This window comes from Lepisosteus platostomus, chromosome 15, assembly GCF_059453375.1.
Source record: "Lepisosteus platostomus isolate fLepPlt1 chromosome 15, fLepPlt1.hap1, whole genome shotgun sequence".
Classification (NCBI taxonomy): Eukaryota; Metazoa; Chordata; class Actinopteri; order Semionotiformes; family Lepisosteidae; genus Lepisosteus; species Lepisosteus platostomus.
Genome location: NC_142625.1, coordinates 5,246,662 through 5,268,250, shown reverse-complemented (window position 1 = coordinate 5,268,250; position 21,589 = coordinate 5,246,662). Strand labels below are relative to the sequence as shown.

Below are 21,589 nucleotides of genomic sequence, written 5' to 3'. Positions count from 1 at the left end.
CTGTGGCGCAGGGGGCACTCCTCTCGCTGGCAATCTGCGCCAAAGCACCAAGCCCTTCAAAGTTTTCACCTGCACACAAAAAGGGGGATCCAATCGCCCCCCGTGTGAATACAAAGGGTCCAGTCGCTCCGGAAAAATTGTCATCGGCTGTAACGGCAATCTCCCTGTGCACTTCGAGAAAGTTCTGACTCGAGAATAAGAAATCAAGTTGGCTTGGCTTTTACTTTTCTGCCAAGTCTAACCATGTCTAAACCATACCATGCCATTATCCCAATCTGCTATTTGCTGTCTTTAAATATATAACTGCGTGCAAAAATAAATCATTCTGCACAAACTGTCTGCAGGAGTTTATGATGAAGATCACTTGTCCATTTTTCTTTTTTAACCTTAATCAGCACTAATTCCTAGTCAGGATTCCTGTTCTCTTGGCCAGGGGTGAAACAGTCATGATGCTTATATTGTTCATACTACTGTTCTTCATGTGTTCATAGTATTACCTCCTAAAGCCTGAACACAGAGAGCCCCTAGGAAAAGGAAGAGAGGCTGTGGGTACAGTGTTGAAACGTAGGTCAGCTGGGGAGCATGCGTCAGCATGCGCAGGCTGCAAAGGAACAAGTAACAGGTTTATTCCATGCTGAAAAAAAGAAGAAAGAAAACACAACGTTTCGGCCATGGAGCCTTCTTCAGGTGAGCCTTTCCACACCTGAAGAAGGCTCCACGGCTGAAACATTGTGTTTTCTTTCTTCTTTTTTTCAGCATGGAATAAACCTGTTACTTGTTCCAGTGGTGAAACTGCTAGCTGCCGCAGGGAGACCGTCACTCACAGGAGGGCTGACAGGAGCATCATGTTCCCTCAGCTGGGACAAACTGACGACGCTTTCTCATCCGAAGAGAGCAGAGGCACAACCCTTTATAAACTGTTACAGAATCATGGTAGAGAGAGACTTTCTTGACATCGCGTTTGGCAAAGCTTTTACGTTTAAAAAGAGGAAAGTGCAACTTTGGAAATTAACTTGTCAGCCTGCCCAGGCAATATAGTTTTGCTCCAGTCTTAGCTAAAATCTAATTCATTTGTCTCTTCATTTTAATTTCCTTTCTACACAACAGTTGATCTTTACAATTGTGTCTCTACTTTCACAGGAACAATAAATTATAGCTGCTCATAAGTGACAATTGAGCAATATCCTTTCTCCATCACTAATCAGTGCATTTTAACAGGGAACAGATGTATAGGGTATAATAATTAGTTGTAAGGACAAATAAGCAATTTTCACGTTTTCTTATAGAACACCATAGACTACACAATACAGATGCATAGAGTTATAACAGTTAATCATTGTACACTGTGAGTGGAGAAGATGAGAAAGGAAAGCAGTGACTTCCACAGAGTCAAGACAACTTGAGCAGCAGCCAGCTCACTATTATCCTTCTTCCACATCCTGCCACCCAACCCGATCTGCATTCCTCTCAACTGTATAAGGCTGAATCTCTTATTCTGTCAAGGTGGGTCACACACTTCCCCCTCAATTAGTTTCCCCCATTTATGTTGAAGGTAATTAATATTCTTTTGATCCTTTGCAATGGGTGTTTCAAGGTGCCAGTGGTGTTTTACAAACATCTTGAACCTGTTTTTTAAGAATCAAAGGCTTTCCTTACCTGTATAATTAAGTTTCCAATATCATCTGAATTATTTCTTATGTCTCCCAAAAGTACATTTACAAGATCTACTCGAAAGGCTACACTGTATGGAGAAATCCAGTGCTCAGGTCTGAGTCCAAAATAAAGCCACTTTTGGACAACACTAAAATAGGCGAGTTTCATCTGACTCCTCTATATCTAGTATGTAGTCCATGGTAGTTCTATATATCAAGTTAAAAATGGAATGGCACATCTAACTTGTATTCCCAACTGTTTTGTATCTTTATTGGACTAGACTTCAACCCTTTACTCTCCATGAAATAAGTGTAATGTTTTTATTTCAATCATTTTCAACCATGTGATTTTTTATATATGGAATGGGGGCAGTACAAGGACCTACATTTTTGGTATTTCCTCTCTTCAAGATAATTTTCCACCTTTTAGGAATTGCTGACACACATTGATTAAACTGATGCAACTCATGTGTAAGACATGAAATTACCATTACTGTCAATAAGATCTTTTTATAAAAATAATACCTTTTTGCATCATTAGATTCCATGCAAAGGGTCTCCCAGTTATTTGAATGTTTGAGTGAAACTGAAGGACTTGTTGCTGTACATCAGTCGGAATTTCCGGGGATTTAAACTGAAACTCCGACCAGCTTCACGTCGCCTCTTCTAGGAATCCCGACATACTTGGTAACGGTTCTTTTCTTATCTTTTTTAAATGAACTGGCTGAAATTGCAAAAAGGCAAATAACCCTTTTTCAAAAACTGGATGATAAGATCTCAATAACTTACTAGAAAACCATAGTTTATTCAAATACAGGTTTGTACTCAAGGTAGCTTTAAGTACATAATAATGGCCTTTATGTTAATTCATTTTAGCAGCCCTTGATTGTACTCATTGTGTAACTGAGTTCGTTTGATCTTGTCTGGCTTATTGTTCCAGATCAAATTAAATATCTTTTGCTCATATACAGTAAGTAAAAAAAAACTCAGGTGGAGATGGGATTTTATACTTTTCCATGGTTTTAACATCTTATCAATTTTACTTCATTTACAGTCAAAAGTTACTTTGGTAAGTTCTTGCATATTTTCCTGAACAGAAATACCCAACATGTCCACCAGACCATTCGACCACTTTATCGGCAGATTGCACAGTAGTGAGAATGACGATTTTGCCAAGGGACCAAATCGCAAAATAGTACATTTCTCATAATTAGGTTTGAGACCTGACAAAACTGAGAGGGTATTTAGGTCTGCAGTTAAAGCTAATGGTGAGGACAGTTTAGGTTTAATAAGAAAATTTGTATCATCAGCATACATACAGGTAGGTACTTTTAAGTTAATGTTGTTTATTCCAGGAGCTTCTATTTGCTCATTAAGTCTAATTTTTATTGCCAATATTTCTATTGCAATTACAAACAGATAAGGGGAGAGAGGGCATTGTTGTTTGACCCCTCTCAGTAATGAAATGTTCTTAGAGATTTATCCATTATTTAAGATTCTACATGTTGGTTGATTGTACATTACCTTTATCCATTTTCTGAAGCATTCCCCCAAATTAAAATACTCTAGACATTTAAATATATAATCAAGACGTACTTTATCGAATGCCCTCTCAAAATCTGCTATAAAGATCAATCCTGGAATATTTGGATTGTTATGATAATTATTATCTCTAAAAGTTTCCAAATATTGTCCCCAATATATTGTCCCTGTAAAAATCCAGATTGATCCTGATGTATAATGTTATGCAGCACCTTTTTTATACAGTACGATTTGCGATGCATTTTGCTTAAATGTTTGCGCCACAACACTGTACGTTTAAGGGTCTCCAGTTCTTTAAGTGTAAGGTCTTTATATCGCCCTTTTGCATCCTGTCTCAGTAATAGTGATATTAATCTTTCTGATTGTGTATCTGTAAGTTTGACCTTTCTGTATGAAAAGTTAAAACGTGACAGAAGTGGCTCTTCAATTAATTCATAAAAGGTCTGATCAAATTCTATTGGAATACCAATAGGGCTGCATTTATTAAACAATGAATGGGAAGGTCAAAGGCTCAACGTAACTACTTGTGGGTAAGGTCCAAGTCCATATTAGGACCTTTTTACAGGTTTCATAATTACTGTATATTGTTACAGCTTTGGGTGACTGAGAAGTGTCTCTTAGATTGTAGATAAAGTCTGTGACACTGGGAAGAGTAAGCACTTAACTTCAAAGCAGATGTTTGCTGAGGTCTGGGGGGTCCCTTGAGCAGATACAACTGTAAAGTGTATCTTAGAATACCTGGGTATATGATGGGTTAATGACTGCAAAGGAGCAGGACAGAAAGACACAATATAAAAAATAAAATAATAATAATAATTGCTTACACTTATATAGCGCTTTTCTGGACATTTTACAGGTTATGGGGTCTCCCCTCCACCACCACCAATGTGCAGCATCCACCTGGCTGATACGACAAGAACCATAGTGCGCCAGAACGCTCACCACACATCAGCTCTCAGTGGGGAGGAGAGCAGAGTGATGAAGCCAATTCAGAGATGGGGATTATTAGGAGGCCATGATTGGCAAGGGCCAATGGGAAATTTAGCCAGGACGCCGGGGTTAACAAGGTGTTCTCTGTCTGTGTTCTCAAAACAGGTTTTCCGAACTCATACATCAGAAAGACTACAGAAACTAAAATTATCCTGCAGCTAGGATCACACCTTTCCAGTTCTCTCAACGACAGACTCATTTTCTTCTGAATTCTCTCTATTCATTGGAGGTTTCATTTCACACCTCTCTTCACCTATCCTGACTTCACTCCTCTTGATTGGCCTCTCTTTCTGTCCCCTGCTCCCGACTCTCGCTCCTCCTCTCTCCCAGCCTTTGTTCTCCCGCTACATAACCTTTGCTTACTGCCTTGTCTTTCTCACACCTGAAGAAGGCTCCACGGCCAAAACGTTGTGTTTTCTTTCTTCTCTTTTCAGCATGGAATAAACCTATTACTTGTTCCTTTGCAGCCTACGCATGCTGACGCATGCTCCCCACCTGAACTACTTCAATTTATATCTACAGTATATCAACTTAAATATAATGTACAGATATCTAAATAATATATTATATACAGTACAAACACTGATGGCATGGTTAATAAACAAATAAGACAAAAATATGTTCAAAAAGGATTTTATAGCACATTGTTATATATTAAATGCAAAATCATCTGTGGTTTAGAGTAAAGACTAAATCAGCTGACAGGAGCATCATTTTCTGAATAGCTTGTCCCACATGGTCTGTATCACAAGAGTTACTAATTGCTAATTGTCATTCCATACATAGCATGTGAGATAAGACTCGTTCATGATTGGTTCCTTTAATATTATACATATCTGATTGGTATAAACAGGTGCATATCTGTTATTATACAGTATCCATGGATGATCGGGAAATTTTGTTGAACGTAACAGTCTGTTATTTTGTCCAAATTTACATACATAATAAAAGTTTGGGCATGCAGCAGTAAAACTGGTACATGACATTTCTGGGAGTTATTAGTAAAGTTTTTAAGACAAGTTTACATTTACACAAGACCTGTCTGTGTGGCACTTATGCAATAATCATGCTTCTGTTTTTGTCCCTCAGTTTGACAATTGTTCCTGGATGCCTAACGCCCCAACCACCATAACCCAACCTCCACCCTCAACGAAGCAGAACCTCCACTTTTCTGAGACCATCCACAGCATAGCTGATAAAAATAGCACCTTACTGACTGTGGCCATCACACAGGTCCTCAGCTACTCTTATCTTGATGAAGTGAGTTTCCCTCTCCTTTATTCAACTTTATTTGTTCAGCTTTATTTCTCACTATACTTACACAGGTGCACAGTGTAGTGAAAAGTGTTTCTCATTAGTCACTCAGGTGCAGCATATAAATAGAACAGAAGTCAAGACAATAGACAGTAACACAATAACAATAACAGTGTAAACAAAACCTGTGCAAATACGCAGAGTAAAGTAAACAGGACAAAAACAATTTGGGGAACAGTGCAAAAATAATACGGTGATTAATAAAAATTACAACTAGCTTAGTTTTAAGTACAATTTCTCCTACACTGACATCGACTGTTTAGACACCATCAAGTTGACCAGCAAATGTTTTCAAAGCCTACATCAGTTAGATGATGTGAATGTATTGTTTTTGAAAACATTTTTCATCATATAGTTACCAAACAAAACCAATTCCGAAAGACATATGTAAGCATTTGTGATGCAGTTCTCTGGATTAATAGCCAAAGAATTCCCAGGCATACATCAGACATGTTTGAAGCACTAAGCATTAAATCTCTAACTGCAGCAGCACTCAGAGTCTCCCCCATTCCCCTCCATGGACCCAAGCATTACAGTATCAGTGCATGTAACTGATACTGTAAGTTAGATCAATAGTTCAGAGGTCATGTAGCAAGGCAGCCAGAAACAGAGTGTAAAACTGAGATTGAGCCACCACATGGTGATGTTGAGACACTCCTAAAATGAGAAACCTGCACCTGTAGGAAGTCAAATCTCTCTAACTGGTCTAAAGGAACAGACAGGTCTTTTTGACGGTAAGATACTAGACCTCTGGATCTACTGTGGCAATTTATAAAGTTTCAAAATATTCAGGTTGGTTTAAAACTAAAAATAAGACTTTAGTAGCAGCCTTGCAAGCCTGCCGATAAGAAAGCAGACGGACAGAGCAGACTGATCTAAACAGGACCGACCATGTGCGGTTTTTCCTACTATTACTTTCTGTGGGAGTGGGATTTAGGCCTGCTTTCAAATGTACAGGACAGTGTTTGAAAGGTATTTCAACATCGGGGGTTGATTTGATCACAAATTAAACTCCCATATAAAGGAGCAGCTTTATGTGCAGGTTCCCCTGCTACACTACCATCTAAACAGGGTCTGTTACAGGTAATGTGAAGACTGCTGTGGAAGACCAAGTGAAAAGGTCAAGACAGTGACTATGCGCAGGAAAGGTTTTCTGTTGGCACCTAAGACCACTGTCTTTTCATGTTCGTTATTCTCTGGGCTGGATAATTACTGGAAAAGTAAGGCAGGAACCCAAAGCTCCTGAGAGGCTCAACAAGTAAAAGTGCTCATCTGAGTGCAGACTCTTAATCCCATGTTCTTGGAGTTGCGGGTTTGGCTCTGGGTCAGGTCACTATTAACGGTGACTGAGATTCCCCAAGAGGGGATGTGCAAGTGCATGAGCACTGCTGAGGGTAGGGCGGAATTAGCTGGCCAGAACTATCGCATTGACCTCTGGGTCTCCCAGGCTCCTCCAGGCTTGTGGTGAAGAGTGCGCACCTGTACCTGAGGTATGGGACTGTGCTGTCTTTGACATGTCAACAAATGATCCAAAGGTAGCTGTGCACTGAGATGTGAAATTATACATAATTGGTTCCAAAACTACTACTATACAGATGCAGCCATTCAAAACAATTGGGGTACGCTGCGGTACACGCGCAGGGCGTGTCGCATCATATACCATCATACCGCACTTACTTTACCATACGCAAATTCGAATATGTTAATAGTATCCAGAATCATCTTGTAAAACCGCCAGGTGGAACTAATCAAGCTTAACCTCTCACGTACAGCATGTGAGCTGTCACCAGATAACACCCGGTTTCGACTCCCGATCACTGCTGAGGGACAATCTTTATTCAATTAAGAATTTACGTCGTATGCTCTTTAGACTTTTAAATTAAAACTGTGTATTAGAGCATGTTAGTCATTATACATTAAACAGTTTTTATATTTTATGAAAGCAAGATTGCTCAGTTGGCCAAAAGTACACAATATCTTTTATGAGCATATGAAAGGCATGGTGAATCAGAGATTCTCGAGACTTACTTTGTATGACTGGAAACAAATATGTGATCGGATCAACGAAATGCTGTGGTGTTACTTTTTGTCAATGAAAAAATAGTCTTTGTTTACAAAGATGGTTACAAAGAATGTGGAACAGGGTAATACTTTGAGTTTACAGCTTGTCCAAGGTCATTCATTATTAATACTACTAGTAATATCTTCGGTAAAGACTTCAATACATAAAATATTTCACAGGTCTTTTCTCAGCTTCTTCATTTTCAAAGGAAAACAGGGCAAGTCTTCCAATGAAAGACATTCCACCTTCCCCCCACAGACAGACTGACATGTTTTTTTTAGAAAAACAGATTCACAACGTGAAGCTGTGTCAGCCTTCTGTGTAAAAAAAAAACGGTTTGAACACCATGGGTGCTGTTTTTAATAAGCTGCTGAGTAAAGAATAGGAATGTTCCTGCTGTCAGCAGTATTGTGCATATAGTTTTATGTACAGGCTGTAGAACAGATAACCCGGTCTTTTTCCCCCAATCAGAGGCTCTGAAAACAGCGTGCCGCCCACTGCGCTCCGTCAGAGGGGGAGGCGGCACTGAGAGAGGAAGGGAGCGCGGAGCTTAGTATTGCACAATGGCTGTAAAGCACCGATTGCGTCTGTGTTCATAGCTTAGTGTTTAAAATTAAACAACATAATTAATTTTCTTTGACTTCTAAGTCCCTTGATTATCATTAAGCACAGGTTTCCTGACTTCACACCTCCTGATTGGCCTCTCTGTCTGTCCCCTGCTCCCGCCTCTCGCTCCTCCTCCCTCCCAGCCTTTGTTCTCCTGCTACATTACCTTTGCTTACTGTCTCTCTCACACCTGAAGAAGGCTCCACGGCCGAAACATTGTCTTTTCTTTCATCTTTTTTCCAGCATGGAATAAACCTATACTTGTTCCTTTGTAGCCTACGCATGCTGAGCAGCTCCCCACCTGAACTACTACAGCTTTAGGAAAAGTTTGTTTTAATATTACTTGCACACATCACCTGTTTCCAGACATAATCGATGCACCATCACAGCAAAATCCAACGCACAGAGAGGGATCCAGTCCCAGCAGCTCCAAAACCTCTAATATTGTTTCTGATATTCTGTTGGAAGTCATGTCGGCTGTCTGTAGAAATCCAATCGCACCAGTATGACAGCAGCGAATGCACATTGAAACAAGTTCACGTTTAGACTTATCTTTGTACTGGTGAGCCAAGATAGCATAAAACGTAAACGGTGCTTCATGCAATTCAGCTTTTATTTTCCTTAACAGTAGCGAAGCTGCAGACTCCACTAGCTCAGCCTGTATCTCTGGGCTCATGAGCTTAGCATTTTAAGGAGCTGTCTGAGCCTCTTTTCAATAACTGGGTCATACTTTTTTGCAATAAGCTTGAATATTTCTATAAAATTCCCTTTGTGACGTGACTCTTCAGTTTCCCTGTGCCCTCAAAGTGGAATATCCTGCTTTGCGCACAGCAGGACAATGTCCAAAACAACTTCCACATGCTGGTGGTTCCTCTCTATAAATGAAACGTTAGCATCCCCCTGCAGCTGAATTAGCACTGTCCCACGGCCGCTCGGAGCATGGCTCACCTGGTGTGCCTCTGACTTGCTAAATGCTATATGATACTGTTCACTGTTCTCATGTTTTGAACAAGCCTGTCTAAACAAATTCCAGTTTTTCAATCCTTCTCTACTGAACACTAACTCGGTATGCATCTCTGGGACGTGTCTGCAGGCTTTGCAGTACACCACATCCTTAGCTATATTGTATTCTACCCATTTAAATTGTTCATACCACTTGATGGAAAAACAGTGTACCTTTCCTGCTGCTGCCATTGCTGGGAATGACTGAAACCTGGGTTGAGTGGCTGGTTCGTCAACGGCAGACAAATCTGTTGGTGGTCCTGTCCCCGTAGACTTGCCTCGGACGAAGAAACTATGGCTGCAGTATTAGCCCCCATCGTCTCCACAGCTGCCTGTAGCATCTCATGTGTCTTATCTGTTTTGGGGCTGGGCTGGTCATCTAAACGTAGCTTTTTGAAAACATAGATATATTCATTTGTTTTGACATGTTGGCTAACGAACCAAAAGCCTAGCGCTAGATAGCTCTAAGAGTGTCTGACAATGACAATAGCCAATTAGGCTAAGGCCACGCATGCACCGCCCCACTGCAATTTTCTTATTGGTCACAAAAGATACAGCGAGCCAATAGCAAATTAAAATCAAATCACGTGACATAAAAAAGCAAATCATGTAACGCAAACAAGAATCACACAAAAAAAATCTTAAATGACTTTGAACTGATTGGGTAGGCCTAGGATCAATCAGGGTGGGCCAGGGCCCACCCATGACTACACCCCTGGGATACACTGTCTAAAAAAATTTAGTCATTTTGTTCCCTCTTTAAATGTAGCTGTTAGTCCAATACTATCCCTGCAAAACAGATTGTATTCCTGAGAAAGCACCTTCACTCACTACCTGCATTCTATACCCCACACACACCTGTTCCATAGGACAAAGGAAACCATCTGCAATCACGAATCACTGTGCCTGTCCCTCTGGGGGATCGCACTCCTCCACACTTCAACACTCACCCAGTCAGCTTCTGCCTTATCTTTCATTTTCATTTACCTTTCCCTTTCATTTTAGGAACATTTTGAGAAAACAGAAAAGACAGACAGCGAAATCAGTGGGGAGAATCCAATAACTCCTAATACACTCTAAAAAGAGAGGATTTTAAAGAAGGCTGAGAGCATTATGGATTGTGTGACTCACCCCCTCCACTGTGAATTTACACTTCTCGCATCTGGGAATCGCCTCTAGGTCCCCAAGGTATAATGGTACTAGACTCAGGAAATCTCTCGTCCCCTCTTCAACCTCTATCTCAAAAAAGAAAAAAATGCTTGTATCACCTGTAACACCTGTGGTGATGTTTGTCTGTTTCTGTTGTGTTGGACCCTACCATCATGAGCATCAATCACGCAGTGGGTCGACTACTATCATATGAAGATGTAATTGATGATTTCACCTCCGCAAAATCTAGGCAAATTGATTTATAAAATGTTTTGTAATCAATTTTCCCATCTGAATTTAAAATGGTATATTTGTAAAATGTGTACTTCTAATAAATTATTTAGTATGTATTCTTCAAAGTTGAAATACATAAAAATAATAATAATAATAATAATAATAATAACTGCTTTATAACCAAACCTGGTTAATAAAAGATGCTAGCTATATAATTCTGATATGATTCTGATATTTTTGAGAATCCCTCTTAATCTCTGCATTCTTTAATAGTTTTAGTTAATAAATCAGCCAGCAAAAATTTGTTAAAGCTGAAACATTGTATTTATATTGACTTTGCAGCATGGAATTAACATCTACTTGTTCTTTTAAAGCCTGGACATGGATGTTCATTCAAACCTCTACAAATAGGCAAAGGCACTTTGAAACAGCAGTTTGCCTTAGTTAACAAACGTTGGTGTTACTGGCATATAATTACTGCTCGCTCCTTACTGGTTCAACTGAAGCTTCAGAAACCTTTTGCCTCACTGTCTGCAACATGGCTGAATAAGGCACACAGAATTATAGTAGAAGTAAAATCTAACTTGTTCTAAATCAAGCTGCATTAAATAACTTATCATGACAAAAGATTAAGATGGATCTGAGCCGCCACACCATTTCCTGATTCGAGTTACACAGGGGAGTGAAACTACTGAAACCAACATTTGAAAAGAAGCTGAAATAGGTCCAGTACTTCACTGTGATCTAACTAGCAAATCTAGCTGTGTCGACTGCACTGGTGACAGACTGCTCTGACAGGGAGGTTTTGTGTAACTTGTCTTTCAACTGTATTGGCTACTGTCCAGGCTGACTGCATGGTTGAGACATTTTAATATGTACAGTACTGTATATCTGAACCTCATGCAGTATTTGTTTAATTCCTTCCTTAAACTGGCAAATGTAGAAAATATACTAAAGGAAGATAAATTACACTCCTGAGGAATTATTAGGGAACTGCAGGGGTGGGAAGAAAGTCTGTAGCCTTCTTCAGGCAAAGCAGGGTAGGGGTGGGGGTAGTGAGATCAGCTGAGAAAGTCCAAAACCTAAAGCACTGATACACACTCAGGCAGGCAGAAATTCACACTCTTTCTGACACAGGACAGCACAAATAGCAAGGAATGTCAGAAAGCACGCAAAGTAATATACAAGTGACAAATATATAACATTTAATTATACACACATGCTAAACATTGGTTATTAAATGTCTCTTATATACTTAGTCGTAAAATACTTTGCAGTGCTTTTTTGATTAAGGACATTATGAGCAATTTCCCTTGATCTTTTTTTGTAATCAGATTCAGAATGGCTTTGTGTGGTTCTGGGGTTTGAGTCAAGGGTTCTAGACATCTACAGTAGACATCACCTTCCCTGTTTCTTGTGTAATATTTAAGCCTATCTTTACATCAGCCAACAACAGCTTTATCACACATGCGAGAGCAATTTTAGAAAGTTTCCTTGCCCTCTTCATATGACATCTTAGAGAACTAACAACATCTGGTTTGTCACCTGGTGTCCCATTTACGTTTCATGAAAGACTTAACTGTAATACTTTAATCTTAATCAGTATCTGCAAAAAGTCACATACTCTTAACATAAGATCAAGTTCTACTTTCAATGTGTACTTAATGAAGATGTATGAAGTTTAAATAAACACACTAAAGCTTAATTATTCAAATTTGTATTAACAGGTTTTGAAAAAAAACTTGTTTTCAAATAAACATGAGAAAAAAAGGAAATTTAACTAATCACACAATCCCAGTTTGGTCTGGAGCATTGTTAGTCATTGGTGTCAAACAGCAAATTCCAGGAAAAGTTACAACATGCCCCACCAAGTACTTCACTGTAAATGTTTTGACCTTAAGGGGATGTTTAGGCAAACAAAAGTCTGATAAGAAGATAGCCTTTGTATTTGCACTTTTCTGTAGATGAACTGGCACACAGTTGTGTTGGTCTACAAAATGTTGCTTGCCCTAAACAAGTGTTTGTAACCTTTGACAAAAATATGATGTGTAAACTGCTGGCAGAATTGCTTAATGACCCACAACTGACCAGAGTGTCTGTTTAGACTCTAACCACAGGATGAGAACATGTACTGTACCACTTAGCTAAAATGAGGAAGTTGCTACAGATCTTTGGTTTTGTTTGCTACACTATGAAAAAGAACCTCATTACAAACAGATGTTGGAAAACTAGAGAAATATCAGAAAATGACCAAACAGATTAATCAATAGTTAAATAATTACAACCCCAAATTGTAAAGATCTTTGCCAAGAATATATGTGAGCCTTTGAAAAGAGTTATAATTCAGGCACACTAAACTAATTTTTATAAACAATGATAATGACAATCAACAATGATCAACAACACGCAGCCTAAAATGTACAACATACAAATTATACTATTTACAAATATGGCATATCTCCCAGAAAATCCCCAGACTACTACCAAGTATTCAAAACCACTATAATGCCTACAAATACCAAAAGAAGACAAAGCCACCGTCTAAATGCACAGAATACAACCTACAGTTAATTCTCTCTATATATAAATCTGGATGCTACAAAGTGCCTGGGAAACCTATGTCCCTGTTCTAAACATGCAACCACTAATCAGGAGAGGCTACTCTTTACCCAGGGATTCTCTGTACAGAGCTTCCTAAAAACAACAGAATGTGTTTCTGGATGACGTGGACAAGGATCACCTGGCAGATGATTCATTTTCAGTGTCCTCCTTTCTCTTCTCTCCTCTCTGTTTTTTCCCCTCTCTTCCCATGTCCTCCTCTCTCTGCATTCCCTCAGCTGTCAAAAGCAGCACTAGAGCTAAAAGAACAGCAACAGAATATTTACCACAAGCTCCATTTATAGCCAGCAGCCACATCACTCTGCAACTCACAACTGGCAACCCCCTGAAAACTCAGCAGGTGTGAGCCTGGTCAGTACCCGGATGGGAGACTCCTGGGAAAAACTAAGGTTTTTGCTGGAAGAGGTGTTAGTGGGACCAGTAGGGGGCGCTCACCCTACGGTCCACGTGGGTCCTAATGCTCTAGTATAGTGACGGGGACACTAAAACAGAGGTCCTGACTCTCTGTGGTCATTAAAAATACCAGGGCATTTCTTGAAAACAGTAGGGGTGCAACCCTGGTGTCTTCGCCAAATTACCAATCATGGCCTCCTAATAATCCCCATCTCTGAACTGGCTTCATTACTCTGCTCTCCTCCCCACTGATAGCTGGTGTGTGGTGAGCGTTCTGGCGCACTATGGCTGCCGTTGCATCATCCAGGTGGGGCTGCACACTGGTGGTGGTGGAGGGGAGTTCCCATTACCTATAAAGCGCTTTGAGTGGAGTGTCTAGAAAAGCGCTATATAAGTGCAAGCAATTATTAATCATCAACGTGTTCTCTTGTGCTGCACATTTGCCATATGTTTTGAAATTCTCAACACTGTAGAAAAAAGAGGGCAACATGAGTCACTTTTGACATCAAGTTTGTTTTGGTGCTTATTTTTGATTCTCAAAAGTGCAGAAAATCCAGCCTAACACAAATAGGAAAGTGAAAATGGAATGAGGATGCTCAGAGTTTGCTCAGCTAATTTTGGGTAGACAGAAAATGATTTCAACCAAAATGTAGCGATATCTCCAAAGTTATCGTCATTACTACAATGCAACACTGAAAGAAAGTGTATCTTGGCTCAATTCGTAGCCACTAGAATGGATATTATTTGTTGTGACTGTGAGATTCAGTGCCTGTAGAAACTCTGCTAACAGATTATGTGGCAAACAGCCCTGTTTGCTCAAATCCCACAAAAAATGACAACCAAAGTAAATGCATTCTTCTTGAAAGGTTTAATTTTTTTTTCATAAAATAACTGTGATCGGATCAAGCTGAAGACTGTATTTACTTTGGCTGCCTTTTCCTTGGATTTCGGCCCTACGCAAAACCAGGAGGAGACATTGTTGGACTACAGGAAAGCTAAATCTCATGTCAATATAGCAATCAGCCATGCAAAAGGCAAAAGCCAAATACACGAAAGGGCGAGAATTGCAGTTGTCTAATATCCACCATGTAGAGGAGGCTTTAAGCTATTACAAACTATAAATATAAGCCCTCCCCCCACCCCTGCAAAAAATGACCCATCCCTTCAGTTTTATTGCAGGTTTGATAAGCAGATTTCATAAGGTTCCTTAACAATGGCTCATCATGCAACCTGTTATCTCCTTAAATCAGTAACACCTCACCTCCCCCCTCACCCCATACCCATCATCCCTGCAGCCACCTAAAATCTCTGAATCTCCAAATTATGTCTCTCCCCTTATTATCAAAGAACAGGAGGTCCTTCAGCTCTTTGCAAGCCAAAACTGCAAGAAGGCTGCTGGTCCATATCTCGTTTCTCCAAACGCCTTGAAGCACTGTGCTGCTCAGCTCTCCCCAGTGCTCACAGACTTACTGAACCAGTCCTTGGACCAGTGCAGGTCCTTGCCTGCTTCAACTCCTGTTACAACCCCAAGTGTCTAGAGGTAAAGGGGTGTAACATTTAGGATAATTCTTTTGGAAGCAGGGGGGGGTTTGGTGAGGGACTAGGAAGCGAGTGATAACAAGGGTAAGGAACTAGAGTGGTGCCAAAGGAAAGAAAATAACAAACAAAATGGAGCTGGCTAGGACAGTGAGGGAAAGCTAATCTGACTACAAAAGAAAACCCGAAACACACGGTCTTCGGTGTCTTCAACACCCTAGCTAACCTGCACTGACTACCCAAAACCATACAAAACAAATGGCACTCACCCGTACTAAACTAGTGTACTAATACAAAATCAACTAAGTGTGTAAGTGTACCCAACAACCTAAACTAACCTTATATACAAAAGTTCACACAAAAACACAAGTGAACCAGGAACACAAATAAGGGAAAACAAGAGTAATCAACAGGAGCAGGGTACAAAAGAACACAAAAGTTGAACATGTAACACTGGGGCAAGGTAATGACAAAAAAAAGATGAACACACAAACAAACGAAAGTACAAAGAAACTAACAAAAAAAACAACAAAACAACAAAGCCGAAGCCATACGGAAATACACACACACAAAGCAAAACAAACCAACAAACGAAGCCAAAGCAATAACCAGAAGCGAAGCGAAGCGATAACCAAAACCAAATGGGACCGAAGTCAAACGAAAGGCCTCTTCTTCCTGAAAGCCTCCATGTTATATCGTGAATAAAATGAGTTCTGATTGGCTGAGGGCTGATTGATGATGACATCATATTGAAACAGTGGTGTGATGGTTGGCCAATGGGGAAGGGAGAACAATCAAGGGTCAGCAGTGTGGACATAACAGAAAAAACACACACAGAACACACACTGGGACGTAACAACTCCTCTACTATCATCCCTGTTCCAAAGTTTTATCGGCTATATACTAGTTGCACTTACTTTGAGCCTGAACCTCCAAACTATCACAGATTCAAATCTGAATGCCCTTACAATTTGCATACAGAGTCAGTCAGTGGGGAATGCAGTTTAAAATTGCCTCCACTAAATCCTGTAACATCTGGAATCTCCAGGATCATATAAGAGACTCTTTGTCGTTGATTTTAGTTCTCCATTTATCACCAACATCCCAGAACTCCTCTGCAATTAACTGTCTCATTTAAATGTTCTCTGCCACATCTGTCAGTGGATCATCAACTTCCTAACAAACCTAACAAGGCAACGTGTGAATGGGTTCCTATTTGTCAGACTACTTATCTGTGAATACCAGTGCACCTCAAGGCTGTATTCTCTCTCCATGACTCTACTCCCTGTATCCCAGTGACCACCTCCAGCATCTCCCCTGTCACACTACTCTCTACTACACTCAGGTTTGCAGATGACACTGCCTTGGTGGGTCTTATCAGCAATGGAGATCAGATCAGATACAGAAGGGCAGCAGGAGTCTGGCAGCATGGTAGCCTTCAGCTCAAAACAGTGGAAATGTTCACTGGCTTTCAGAAAAACCCTCCAAAACCCATCCCCCTAGAAACTGACAATTTGCACAGTAAGTATGGTGGAGTCCTTCAAGTTCTGAGGAATTGCCATTTCTAACACTCTCCAAAGAGATACAAACGTAATCAGCATAACAAAAAAGTGCATCAGAGATGATATTTCCATCACTGAGAGCAGTGCAAGCTGTTGTGTAAATTGTACATTCATTATTAACTTGTTTTCTATTTATGTTTTTGATTCAGACAGCAGACCAAATTCCTTGTACGTGTAATGTACTTCGCAAATAAAGTGATTCTTTGCACATGTAATATCTGTTGTACACAGAACATCAAATATAGCGTCCTGGGGCTGTTTCGCAAGTGAGATTATTCAGTTAGATGTACAGTATAAAAAAGAGTTAATTGTATAGTCTGTTGTGAATGCAATGTGTTTTGTTTTTGTTACATACACATCTAAGTGATAAGAGGAAACCAAATAAACATAAAAAGACAGTTTGTTCTTTCTTTTCGTGAAGTAATGCATACATAATGTAAAGAATATGAATCAGGGGAATGATGTGCTCCTGGAAGCATGAGACATTTAAGTCAGTATTTTAACTCACTGAGGTACCTTGTTTCCCACAGATTCAAAATCCTTTAATACTTTAAAAGTGCTGTCTCTCTCTCACTCCCTTGCCTATTCTCTCTGTCTCAAATACTTTTAGTTAAGTGTAGTTATGCTTTGAAAAAAAACATAAAAAAAGATTATTGTAGATAGCCAGAGGTGGGAATTGAACCCGAACTCCTGGAAGTAAGAAGGAATAATTTTCAACTCAAAAACCAAGTTGGTGGAAAATGACTGTGCCCTGCTCTTTTAGCTGTTACAAATGACTACAAATAAGCTTTGGTGTTAAAATAAATTAAATTTTGGTATATTTAATTACATTATTCCAACCAATAACTCAGTTAATCAATTATTTTTATTCAAATGCTATTTCCATGTATTTATCATTTAGACAGAACTTCATTTATTATTAATATTTATAAATGTTAAACCTACTGTGGTATATAAAAATGAAGGTGAAGAACACAAGTTAATTATTATATTTATTTTTATAGAGTCTTTCTTATTCTGTCAAGAATTCTACCACTGAACCAGCAATACATCGTTCTGGTAGTCTGGGTATTCGATATTGGTATTTGCGTGGCTGTGCACTGCAACTGTTTTGGCATGTAGCTGTGGTACTTTGAGGATTCACTGCACTAACTGGCAGTTTTAGAGAGAAGTGCAGTCCTGCACAAGATTATTTGAAAATATCAAATATAAAAAATGCTTTGACCCACATCAGTGTGTATGATTGTGAGAGAAGGTGATGTTTGTCATGTTGCAGCACTTGTGGTAAACTGCCTGACACTGTGCATTTTAAATGGCTACTGTTCTATGGATGTTAACAGGCTTGGACAATGGGTACACCATATCAAAAGCCCAGGTCCAGACGTCCTACAAACTGAATTTGTGCACAGCACTGTAATGTGGCAGGGGGTCTTGATAAACCTTTTTAAAAAGAAAAAATAACTATTTCTCCTTTAGATGTTTGTCTTCACCAGACTCCGAAATCCTATATCTTAAGTTTTAAGTATAGTACACAAATCTCCCCTATATTAAACATTATATACTATAATTATTGTGAAATAATGTAATATTATGTTGTAATATCACTATAATATTTTTCTCAATGGGGCTATAAGACTTCTGTAGTACCCAGTTGTAAAGTACTGAAAAAGGATTGAACTAGCATAGCCCTTCAGGAAAACAGACAAATAAACACACTGGTTAAGCAGAGCATTCCTCTGTACAACTATAGTTTTTGTTTCTTTCTGTCTGAGTGAAAGAACAACACAGCTTTGAAAGTGTTCAACCCAATCTATAAAATGATGCCAGAAACTATATGAAGCGTAACATACTTGATACAGGATGTAGCATTGTTTCAGGAACAGAAAAATATCCTTCAGTGCAAAATAAGAAAGTAAAACAGAATCAAGAGATTATGCCAACATCTGAATTCAACAAAAAAGGTGTGCAACATGCTCCATTCTCCCACAACCCCTTGTGTAAAGAATTGCCTCCTGTTATCAGTATTAAATGCTTTTCTAAGTAGTTTTGCATCTGTTTCCTCTGGTTTGTGTATCGCTGTTGACTCTGTGAGAGGTAGCAGATCTGACTTTGGCAAGGATTTGGAATACTTTGGTTAAGCAACGGAATCTAAAATGGACTTTACTGCAACACTCTGGGAGAACCCATTGGAAAGGATGCTACCATGATGTGAAAACTAGAAAACTAGATTCAGGAGTCAGATCCATTATCCACTATACATGTACCATCTTAGCAAAAGACTCCACATACAGATGCAGCCATTCAAAGTGAGCGGTACAGATACGTACCGCAGGTAAGATGACACGCGATACCGCGGTGCGTGATTGGTTGACCGACAGGGGCACTCGTGGTCCGTTGGACTGTCGTAGAAAGACTTACTGTAAACGTCTTTACTGTGCCCGTTGTAGATATTGAATTTTACCACTGAAGGGAAATCTTAGTAGCTGAGCATAAAAAGAATAGGAGCATACTGTAACGCGTGTGAAGGCCATAAACGATATTAATTTTGGAACGTAAACATTATTTGATTATTTGATTTTGTATTGTGGTTGTTATCTATGTTTTTGGTTGGTATTATGTTTATATGGTTGTTTTTGTTGGTTGGTTGTTATTATGGTTATTAATAATACGATCTATAGTTGAAATCTGAGCCTAAATAAAAAGAAAAAGCAAGTGATTAGGTTTATGAGCAATCTAATTACTTATTCGTTTAAAACGCTATATAAAATAAAGTTTATTATTAATTTGCTGGACAGAGCGGTGAACATTATTATGCATAAGACAAAGATAACGATCCTGATCAGTTTAGAAATCTGTGTACGCTGTAAGGTTTTTACTTCTTAAACTTTTAAAATACACGTTTTGAATAGAAAGAAATCCTCTTCCTGGTATAGCACACCAGCACGTCTTTTTTCTCCAATCAGAGGGGTGTCAGATGGTGTCAGCCAATCACCATTCTGCGTTGGGTAGCAACGGGTGACTGTTCTCAGGCGGAAGATGTAAGCAGCTTAATGTTCGTGTTAAATATTTTTTTTAAATTCAATTAAACGGGCACAGTTAAGACATTAAATATACATATACATACTGTATACAGTACAGTTTGCATACAGTAATATGTTTATGTTACGCGATTAAAAAATAAATAAATAAAAATGAGAAGTACAGCACCAGCTGGATTCAAACACCCAACCTGTCAGTTGGTAGTCACGCACCTAGACCAGTAGGCTACAAGAGAGCTCGCATGATCAGGCAGGCGAAACAGCCCTACATAGCTCTGCCGCAGTACAAGGATATAATCATACCATTATTAAATTATTGAGATACGCGATTCCATATTATATTCCCTTTTAATCAAATTCTAAAAGTATGCTTGTTGACGTATCCGGTATCACGTTAGTTAAAGACTTCGAAGCTTACAATGTTTAGGGAGAAATGGAATACCGGTGTGTATTTTTCCTTGTGATATTTTAAGCTCTAGTTGAATGATAGGTGTCGCATTTTAAATCATTCTCGTAGCTAGAAATTATGAAACGCCCTGTTAAAAGCAAGGAAGTTTTTATGCCCGTTGAAGTAAAACAAAATGCCTGACAAAGTATGGCTTGGACAGATTCCAAGTGCTTGTACAAATGTGCTAAAGAAATTATACTTTGAGTATACAGCTTGTCCAAAGTCATCCATTATTAATACTATTAGTAATATCTTCAGTAAAGGCTTTGATGCATAAATATTTCTGATAAAGGTAGGTTGTGTACTTTTGTCCAACTGAGCAATCTTGCTTTCATAAAATATACCAACATTTGAATGACTGATGATTAACATGCTGTAATACACAGTTCAAAATTAAAGGCTCGAATGCTGTACATGAGAGGTTAAGCTCCCCCTGGCGGTTTTACAAGGCGACGCCGGATAGCTAGTCACGTGACACGTGATACCGCGTGATACCCCGGTGGGCGTGTCGCGGTATGCCGTGAAATACCTCACCCATTTTGAATGGCTGCATCTGTAGAAACAGACGTACAAATTTAAAAACAAACATCTAGTTATGATACTGTACATGTTGTGTGTTTCCTTACAGTCTGACATGTACTATTTAACTTGCAAAAAACACCTGGGAGAGAGTGTGCTCATCAGACTGGAAAAGTCCCCCATTCTCGCTGGAGATGACTGGTTCTGTTCGATGGTGACAGTGGAGTTTGAGGAGAAAACCTACAACTTCCCCTGTTACAGATGGCTGAAGGAGAAAGAGTGCCTTGAGCTGAGAGAGGGCAAAGGTATTCATTCCTTCTTATAAATAAAAGACATTTCTGGGTTTTAAGAATACAGGTATTCAAATGTTTTCTACTGTTTAATGTTTCAATGTAAACTTAACTGAAAATAATGTTTTCAGCAGTTTATTTTCCTGTATAGACTGTGATTGTGACACTGAGCACATACAAGTAGCAGGAACTGGAAGTTGCTTTTGGGGTTATTCTGAGGGTTGGTAAATATCTCATCATCACATGACATCAGTGCAGTCACCTCGTAGCTTGATGTTGCAAAATCCCAGAACTTAAGCATATCGGGCTTTGGTTAGACATCTAAGATGTACTGTATATGGTGTTTGTGGACCAGTAGGTGGTACTTTACCCTCTGTACAACAATTTTTTAAAATCAATGCCCCAGAATCAAGAACATGGGTACAGTTTTGCTGGAGATGTCATCTTTCAGATGTGTTGAGGAACACAGTCCAGACTACTTGGTCATCAAAAATCAAATATCACTGTTTACAAAAGTAGAGGAGAACCTTTCAGAACTTTACAGAAGTTCTGATGTCATGATTCATTTCCACTCTGGGTTTGCACAATCTGGCCTCTCTAAAAATCCCCCTTACTTCACTTGGTGGGACAATA

General features: G+C 39.3%; 1 protein-coding gene and 1 pseudogene across 2 annotated transcripts in view; one reads left to right on the top strand and one right to left on the bottom strand.

The window, feature by feature from the left end:
- LOC148647740 (uncharacterized) overlaps window positions 1-21,589 on the bottom strand; it is a 273,814-nt gene that overhangs the window by 91,549 nt on the left and 160,676 nt on the right. The window lies entirely within an intron of this gene.
- The window catches only part of LOC148647742 (polyunsaturated fatty acid lipoxygenase ALOX8-like), a 37,221-nt pseudogene continuing 36,413 nt past the window's right edge, over window positions 20,782-21,589 (top strand). The window contains exon 1 of the transcript XR_015926822.1: window positions 20,782-20,971. The product of XR_015926822.1 is annotated as a polyunsaturated fatty acid lipoxygenase ALOX8-like (transcript). The remainder of the gene's footprint in view (window positions 20,972-21,589) is intronic.